The sequence below is a fragment of the Rattus rattus genome, chromosome 3 (assembly GCF_011064425.1).
Source record: "Rattus rattus isolate New Zealand chromosome 3, Rrattus_CSIRO_v1, whole genome shotgun sequence".
Taxonomy (NCBI): domain Eukaryota; kingdom Metazoa; phylum Chordata; class Mammalia; order Rodentia; family Muridae; genus Rattus; species Rattus rattus.
In genome coordinates this window covers 87,946,489-87,956,488 of record NC_046156.1, presented here as the reverse complement: position 1 = coordinate 87,956,488, position 10,000 = coordinate 87,946,489, and the positions used below count along the sequence as shown (strand labels likewise).

The following is a 10,000-nucleotide window of genomic DNA, read 5'->3' as shown; positions in this document are numbered from 1 at the left end:
TATCTTTCAGCCTCTAAACAGCTCACAAGAGGAACTAGGTATTGAGAAGTTGAAAGGCTGATTATGTGCACATTTTGGCTCTGTATGTTATTGTGGAAATTCAAAAGTGGAAATTCTTGTCTTAATGCATACACATCTTTTACCATAACATGTGGGGAAATTGTGTTTTTCCTCTTTGGTTAGAGTCTGAGATCCAAGAAAAGCATATGTTACATTTGAAAGTTTTAGTACTATCAGCACTACCCCCATCAGTCCAAGTCCCCAGTTGCTCATCTGTAAAGGTCTGTAGGTTTTGGTGATGGAGCTCTATAAAGAAATGCACTCAAACTAAATTTATATACATATATAAGTTATTCTTACCTGATTTGACCTGCAGAAATCTTAACTATATGCTCTTATCTATGATCAACTAATGTTATAACTCACTGAGAAAATAGGGCTCTTTAACGTACACATCTTGACATTTGCAATTCAGTACATTCTCTAATCTCCCTGATGTTTGCTGTATGCCATATTACCAGTAAATAGAAGACTGGATGGAAGGCAGTCTAAGGGATCTGGACTACTCTTTAGCTTTGTATTGGTAAAACCAATAACACTGACCGTATAGAATATATGGTTCTATCTATCACAACTAGTACAGATTACAGTCTCCCAGATAAAATATTTGTGGTAGTTTTAGTTCAATCACATTCATTCAGAACATAGAGTTTTAGTCAGTTTTTTAAAAGTAAATGCTAGTGGCTACCAACGAAAGAGCATACACGGGCTGGTCTGAGCCATCACCACTGCCACCACCACATATGTAGCAGAGGACAGCCTTGTCTGGCCTCATTGGGAGAAGATATGCCTAATCCTGTAAAGTTTTGATGCTCAGCGTGAGGGGACACCTGGAGATGGGGGGTGGGGGGAGTGTATAGTCTCAGAGGCAAAGGGGAGGAGGAGTGGGGAAAGAACTCTGTGAGAGGGTACTGGGAAGGGGAACAACATTCAGGATGTAAATAAATAAAATAATAAAAATAACAAATACTAGTATTTGCAGGTTTTAACATTATTATTGAGTATAATATGAAAAAATATAATATGAATTCTTAGCCCTGTAAAAAAGAAAGTTTTAGTGCTTTCTATCCTGTATTTCCAAATAATAACTAATATGCTATTTCTAATATCTCTTTATCATAAATTGGTTATAAATTAACTTCAAAAAGATATTTTAATGACTGTGGGTACTTCCGTATTATATTATGATTACATTACCAGTATTCTATACATATACATATTAATGAGGTAATACGGTCCTTGTAGTGTGTGATATATATAATACCTTTTACTCCTTTTGTGTCTGAGAATTGTTACTGGGAATTCCAGCCTTACCACAAAACCCGTTCTAATTACTTCTTTCCAAGTTTGCTATACTAAGTACAGCATAGACTCCAGGACTGTAGACGACCTAGTATCATATTGCCTCACATATAGTGGAAATCTTGAATTATTGTACCAACAAATTATTGAGTGGCCAATCCTCTTTTCTTCCTTAAAGTCCAAGCCTAGATTATTTTGAGCTTACATTGGATTTTAAATAATCACATTGAAAGTGCATGCCATCTCTGCTGTGTCCCTTCTCTAAGACCTTAGCTGCTATGCAGTTGTTCTAATGAATTATAGCCATGCAAATGAAGTTAAATAATAGAAAATGTTACCAGTATTTGCTATATGCACTTAGCACTTCTTAAGTTCACTGAATTTTCTATGCATTAAAAACCTGGAAAATTATGTTGTTGAAGAAAAATTCAAGTGATTAAGCTCTATGACACTGATTCTAAAATATGAAAGGAGCGTGTTTTATTTATAAGGTTCACTCACTGTACTTGTTTTGTATAGTAAATCAGTCACCTTTTAGATTCTTTGTTATTATTTGCTTCCAAATTCTTTTCTTATGGATTATATTGAATTCTATTAAATTAACCTTTTCCTGAAGATGATTAATGTATAAGCTACACTTATTTTATTTCACATAATTAGTCTAGCTGCAAATTAAAACTCGAGATACATTGGTATGAACTTCTGTATCTGAAAAAATAATAATCCTTTATATTAAATCTAGAAGCCACTAGTAATTCAGTCTGTCACATCATCTATACAATTCATATCTTAATTTCTTAGCATGCTGATATGCAGCACAGGGTTGAAAGCATTGTTCAAATGTAGATAAATATTGTCTATCTGGCTTCCTTTATCCGCTCTCTGTTATCTCAACAAAGCTATTGTATTAGCATAGCAGAAGCTGTACCTTGCAATTTCACTTTGACTATTATGCAGTCCTTTCCTTTGAGTGTTCTTAAATCAATAGCATATTAAGTTTGAAAGGATCGTGTCCAAGATAGAGTCAGCCTATACACCAAATATTCCCAAGGTTACTGTTTTGCCTCATATCCTTCTAGTTTGAATATTTCCTATGGTCCTTACACAGAGCTCAGTTCACTTCCCCTTACCGATATTGCCAGCACATTCTTATTCATAACCGCTTGCTAACTCTTTCCACTCTTCTGGAGATAAATATAGATACATCTCTTTGTAAAAATAAACAAATAATTCAAAAAGGGGTTTTAAAATTTGCCTCCTTAAGTCCTTTTTTTTTTAAATTAGGTTGGATTTCAGGAAATGAATATGAAATCTTTCAGTTCTTTTTTTCTTTTCTTATTTTGACTTGAGGAATGTCTGTCTTGGCTCTTCTTTTCTCTGTATGTTCAGAAATGGTCTTGTTATACTTGTCTGGGTTTTTGAGACAGGCTTCACATGTATGTAGCTCAGGCTGCCCTTGAACTCAAGATCTCTCACATCATTCTCTAAGGTTGGGATTATGTGCACATGACAACCCGCCAAGCTTTCTTAGTTCACTTTTAAAGTAGATCATTGAAAATAATTTTAACTTCTAGAATGCTTTGATACAACTCCTTGGGTTTTCTAAACGTTATTTTTATTTAATTTAGTATTCATTTAAGGGTGCTAATTATGTTTTGATGTGTTTAATAAATAATAATGGCCTTTTGCATTTTATTTCTCTCTAATTAATTTATTTGGCATAAATACTGTGACTTTTGAATTCTTTTCCCTTTATGCTTATTCAAAAAATATTCTGTTATGCTGTTTGGGTGGTTTGTTTGTTAGTTACTACAAATATTTTTGTTTCCAAAACCTTTGGCAGCCTATGCTAAATTATTCATGGAAGTGGTAAAGAGTGGAAATGTGAACATTATACAAGGCACTCTAACAAAAACCAAAGTCAAACCAAAAGTCTTCTGTATTTAAATAAAAAAAAATCAAGTCTTAGGTCACAGCTGATTGAGAAGAAATCAAATAAAGTAGTGTTAATTTCCCTTCCTTTATTCCCCATGAATAGTAGAGACTAAAGGGGAGGAGGTGCCAGCAGTAGTTCAACTCCAGTGAGTCCTCCAGTGAGCTTTTCTGTTATCTCTGTAGTTCACGGAGGGCTGGCCACAAGGCACAATGCTTAATCACTTTCTATAGAGCTAGTAAGTGGTGAAGATTCTCCTTAAACCATCATAAATCATAATCCTCACACTTAGTGTTTAAAAATTAATATAATTCACAGTGTAGGAGATGCCTGACTGGGTAGGGGCTCTTCCTGTGAAAGCAAGAGGGTGCGACTCCAGATCCCCAGTGCCCATGTAAACGCAGAGTGTGACTGTGCCTGCCTGTGACCCCAGCTTTGGGGGACAGAGACAAATGGATCCGAGGAACTCCTACTGCCTAGCATACACTAAACATCAGGCTTCAGGTTCTCGAACTGTAAGAGGAAGTCACCAGCATCCTTTTTGGCTTCTGCATCCATATACATGGACACACCCATTCTCCTCATGTATGCATACAGCACACATACAGGGAACATGGTTTAAGCCTTCCTTCCTCCCTCCCTCCCGCCCTCCCTTCCTTTCTTCCTTCCTTCCTTCCTCTATGCTTTGTCTTCCTCTCTGAATCTTACATCCTCCTCCAAAGCATCTGTGCATTATAGTGTTCTTACTTAGAGCTCTTTCCATATTGAGCTTTCTCATTGAAGTTTCTGGTTTTCCCAGGTGAAGTACTGCAGACAGAAGCATGTGTTTTAGCTGGGTATGAAAGTCCTTTCTATCTTTATCTGCTTTTTGTCCCATTAGACTTCTCCAGAGCCCCTTCTTAAGATTTTGCCCTCCCCATTGCTTGGCTCTTAGTCTTTGCCCTTATTCAGAAGGAGAACTGTTACAATCCCCCTTTCCATCTACTGTGATTCGTCACCTGAGATCCAGAGAAAGCAGTGAAGAATGGAGTGACTGCTAAAAGAAAACTCAGAAGCTGGACATGGCCAGGCGTGCCTGTCTTCCCAGCACATTGCTGCAGGTAGAAGCAGAAGAGCCAAGAGCAAGGCCAACCTTGGCTACGTAGTAAGCTGAGACTATATGAGATCCTGTCTACATACAGAAATAATAAGAAACTATGGTAACTGGTACCTGGCAGTCCTTTAGGAGTCACTTTTTCAATTGGCATGTAAGGGTAGCAAAAACAGAATGACTGCCTTCTGTAGCCTCAATTCTGACTTGGCTACCTGTTATGATATGCAGGAACATTCTTAGTTGAAGTACTCAGGGGAGCTCCCCTACTTTGGCTGACTAGTTTCACTGCAGGGTTTCTGTAGGAAAGGTATGTTTCCTGTATGCCAGGTTGGCATTTCTGTATCTTTTGTAATCCAGTTTTTTTTAAAATATCAATAATGTTCTTTTTAGTACAGTCACTGTAATGTTAGAGTGTTATATTCTTATCAAAACAAATCTACTTAACCTGAATATATTGCTTTGTGGTCTAATTTTCCTGAGTCTTTCATTAGTCAAAAATCACTCCAAACCATCTCGGCCATCTGTCTTCTTTCTCTGAGCAGTGAGTGATTTGTCTTTTATAGGCCCTTTATTCCAAAAATGTGGTTGCTAAATCTCTTTAGCCTTTCTCTTTTATCATTTTGTCTATTATACAACATAGCATTAACTACAGTCAATAAATATGTGCTATGTAATTTTTAATTTTTAACAAACAAATCTTTATTTACTTATTCTTTTCAATGATGCTGAAGTGCTTTGAGGATATATTCGTTTCACACATGGTTGGCTTTCATAAATATATTTTCTTTAAGTCCAGTATATTACAAACTTTGACCACATTTACATGATTCTCCTATTTTCTAAACAGCTTAATCATAATGATTTCCTTCATGTGCTTTTTAAAGATCTATTTTTATGTCTATGAGTACTCTATCTGCATATACTCAGTACTCAGAAGAGAATATCAGATCCCATTACAGATGGTTGTGAGCCACTATGTGATTACTGGGAACTGAACTCAGGACCTCTGGAAAAACAAATTGCCTTAACCACAGAGCCATCTCTACCATCACCTTTCATACATTTTTGTATCACACATTTATGGATTTGGATGCCAGTTTAGATCACATTATAGCTCTTTTTAGCAAGGTGAACTTATTCATGTAAAACAGATACACTGATATCTATGTAACCATTGCTAGGTCTCTGGTGACTACCCATCTTGGATTTCCTTACCAATATAATATTTTATGTTTTCCAAAAACACAAATTTCAGAACAAGTCAGAGCCACACAGCCTTCATATTCAATTAGTTTTTCCATTATAGATTAAAATTTAGAAGCAGACATACCTCTCAAATATCTATCAATATATAGTCTTAGGAATGCTAGTACAGTCTAGGGAGTCAATTGTGCTAACATGGAAACATCCCTATTGTCCTCTAACTAACAGAATGAGATTCGGAATCTGCTTTGCCATATCTCAGCTCTATATTTGAATAAATGACTTAGTGTTACTGTGATTCCATGGTCAGAAAGATAATAAAAATTGCCTAGAGATGTTATAAAATGTACATAGTACAATTAGAAAGCATTTTATAACTAATAATGTAATAACATATTATTTTTACTTAGAATTACAGCAAAAAAGAATAATGTATATGCTATATATTCATGTAGTATCTGTGACTTTTTTGTATTTTCATAACTTTTTTCTTTCATTGGATTTTTTTTAATTTATATTTCAAATGTTATCCTCTTTCTTGCTTTCCCCTCCAGAAACACTCTATATTCCCCTGCTTCTAGGAGGGAGCTGCCCTACGCTGGGGCATCCAGCCTTAAGAGGACCATCTCCTACCATTGATGCCCGATAAGACCAACCTCTGTTACATATGCAGATGGAGCCATAGATCCATCCTTATCTACTCTTGGGATGGTGGTTTAGTCCCTGGGAGCTCTGCGGGGTCTGGTTGGTTGATATTGTTGTTCTTATAATGGGATTACCCAAACCCTTCAGCTCCTGCAGCCCTTTCTCTAACTCCTCCATTGGGGACCCCATTCTCAGTTCAATGGTTGGCTGCCAACATCCGCCTCTGTATTTGTCAGGCTCCCAGCAGAACCTCTCAGGAGACAGCTATCAGGTTCCTGTCAGCATGCACTACTTGGTCTCAGCAATAGTGTCTGGGTTTGGTGTCTGTGTATGGGCTGGATTCCCAGGTGGGGCAGTCTCTGGATGGCCTTTCCTTCAGTCTCTGCTCCACTCTATGTTTACATATTTCTCCCTGTGAGTACTTTTGTTCCCTCTTCTAAGAAGGTCCATAAGCATCCATTTGGTCTTTCTTCTTCTTGAGCTTCATGTGATCTGTGAATTGTATCTTGGGTTTTCTGAGTTTGGGGCTAATATCCACTTATCAGTGACTACGTATCATGTGTGTTCTTTTGTGACTAGGTTACCTCACTCAGGATGATATTTTCTAGTTCCATACATTTTCCTATGAATTTAATGAATTCATCGTTTTTAATAGCTAAGTAGTACTCCATTGTATAAATGTACCACATTTTCTGTATCCATTCCTCTGTTGAGAAACATCTGGGCTCATTCCAACTTCTAACTGTCATAAATAAGGGTGCTATGAACATAGTGGATCATGTGTGCTTGTTGTATGTTGGAACATCTTTCTCGTAATATGCCCAAGAGAGATATAGCTGGGTCCTCAGGCAGTACTATTTCCAATTTAATGAGGAACCTCCAGACTGATTTCCAAAATGGTTGTACCAGCTTGCAATCCCACCAACAATGGAGGAGTGTTCCTCTTTCTCTACATCCTCGCCAGCATCTGCTGTCACCTGAGTTTTTTTTATGTTAGCCCTGCTGACTGGTGTGAGGGGGAATATTAAAGTTGTTTTGATTTGCATTTCACTGATGACTAAGGATGATGAAAATTTCTTTAAGTGTTTCTCAGTCATTCGATATTCCTCAGTTGAGAATCCTTTGTTTAGCTCCATACCCCCTTTTTTTTTTCTTTTCTCTTTTTTCTGAGCTGGGGACCGAACCCAGGGCCTTGTGCTTCCTAGGCAAGCGCTCTACCACTGAGCTAAATCCCCAATCCCCATACCCCATTTTTTTAAATAGGGTTATTTGATTCTCTGAAGTCTTAACTTCTTGAGTTCTTGGTATATATTGGATATTAGCACTCTATTGGATACAGGAATGGTAAAGATCTTTTCCCAATCTGTTGGTTGCCGTTTTGTCCAAATGACAGTGTCCTTTGCCTTACAAAAGCTTTGCAATTTTATGAGATCCCATTTATCAATTCTTGATCTTAGAGCATAAGCCATTGGTGTTCTGTTTAGAAATTTTTCTCAGTGCCCATATTTTCGAGACTCTTCCCCACTTTTTCTTCTATTAGTTTGAGTGTGTCTGGTTTTATGTGGAGGTCCCTGATCCACTTGGACTTGAGCTTTGTACAGAGTGATAAGAATGGATCAATCCAGCTGAACCAGCACCAGATGCTTTTTTCCACTGGATGGTTTTAGCTCCTTTTTCAAAGATAAAGTGACCATAGGAGTGTGGTTTCATTTCTGGGACTTTAATTCTATTCAATTGATCTACCTGGCTGTCTCTGCACCAATACCATGCAGTTTTTATCACTATTGCTCTATAATACAACTTGAGGTCAGGAATGGTGATTCCCCCAAAAGGTCTTTTACTCTTGAGGATAGTTTTAGCTACCCTGGGTTTTTTTGTTATTCCAAGTGAATTTGCAAATTGTTCTGTCTAACTCTTTGAAGAATTGAGTTGGAATTTTATGGGGCTTACATTGATTCTGTAGATTGCTTTTGGCGAAATGGCCATTTTTACTATATTAATCCTGCCAATCCATGAGCATGGGAGTCTTTTCATCTTCTGAGATCTTCAATTCCTTTCTTCAGAGACTTGAAGTTCTTGTCATACAGATCTTTCACTTGCTTGGTTAAAGTCACACCAAGGTATTTTATATTATTTGCAACTATTGTAAAGGGTGTCATTTCCCTAATTTCTTTCTCAGCCTGTTTATCCTTTGAGTAGAGGAAGACTACTGATTTGTTTGACTTAATTTTATATCCAGCCACTTTGCTGAAGTTGTTTATCAGGTTAAGTAGTTCTCTGGTGGAACTTTTGGGATCGCTTAAGTATATTATCATATCATCTGCAAATAGTGATATTTTGACCACCTCCTTTCCAATCTGTATCCCTTTGACCTCCTTTCGTTGTCTGATTGCTATGGCTAGGACTTCGAATACTATATTGAAAAAGTAGGGAGAGAGTGGGCAACCTTGTCTAGTCCCTGATTTTAGTGGGATTGCTTCAAGTTTCTCTCCATTTAATTTGATGTTGGCTACTGGTTTGCTGTATAGTGCTTTTACTATGTTTAGGTATGTGCCTTGAATTCCTGATCTTTCCAAGACTTTTAACATGAAAGGGTGTTAAATTTTGTCAAATGCATTCTCAGCATCTAATGAGATGATTGTGTGGTTTTTTAGTTTGAGTTTTTTTTATATGGTGGATTACATTGATAGATTTCCATACATTAAACCATCCCTGCATCCCTGGGATGAAGCCTACTTATCGTGATGGATGATCCTTTGATGTGTTCTTGGATTCAGTTTGCAAGGATTTTTTTAATCTTTATTAACCTGAGTATTTCTTATTTTACATTTTGATTGTTGTTCCTCTTCCCAGTTCCGGCCAACATCCCCCAACCCCTCCCCTTCCCTTCTATATATGGGCTTCCCTCCCCCATCCTCCCCCCATTACCACCCTCCTAACAACAATCACGTTCACTGGGGGTTCAGTCTTGGCAGGACCAAGGGCTTCCCCTTCCACTGGTGCTCTTACTAGGCTATTCATTGCTACCTATGAGGTTGGAGCCCAGGGTCAGTCCATGTATAGTCTTTGAGTAGTGGCTTAGTCCCTGGAAGCTCTGGTTGGTTGGCATTGTTGTTCATATGGGGGGTCTCAAGCCCCTTCAGCTCTTTCAGTCCTTCTCTCTGATTCCTTCAACAGGGTCCCGTTCTCAGTTCAGTGGTTTTTGCTGCTGGCATTCGCCCTATGAATTTGCTGTATTCTGGGTGCGTCTCTCAGGAGAGATCTACATGTGTTTCCTGTCGCCTGCACGCGTCTTTGCTTCATCCATCTTATCTAGTTTGGTGGCTGTATGTATGGGCCACACATGTGGGCAGGCTCTGAATGGGTGTTCCTTCTGCCTCTGTTCTAAACTTTGCCTCCCTATTCCCTGCCAAAGCGTATTCTTATTCCCCCTTTTAAAGAAGGAGTGAAGCATTCGCGTTTTGGTCATCTTTCTTGAGTTTCATGTGTTCTGTGGCATCTAGGGTAATTCAAGCATTTGGGCTAATAACCACTTATCAATGAGTGCATACCATGTGTGGTTTTATGTGATTGGGTTACCTCACTCAGGATGATATTTTCCAGTTCCAACCATTTGCCTATGAATTTCATAAAGTCATTGTTTTTGATAGCTGAGTAATATTCCATTGTGTAGATGTACCACATTTTCTGTATCCATTCCTCTGTTGAAGGGCATCTGGGTTCTTTCCAGCTTCTGGCTATTATAAATAAGGCTGCGATGAACA

General features: G+C 37.9%; 1 protein-coding gene across 1 annotated transcript in view; it reads left to right on the top strand.

Annotated features, from left to right (window-relative positions):
* Positions 1-10,000, top strand: part of LOC116895850 (serine/Arginine-related protein 53-like) — a 305,438-nt gene that overhangs the window by 284,804 nt on the left and 10,634 nt on the right. The gene's annotated exons all lie outside the window — the stretch shown is intronic.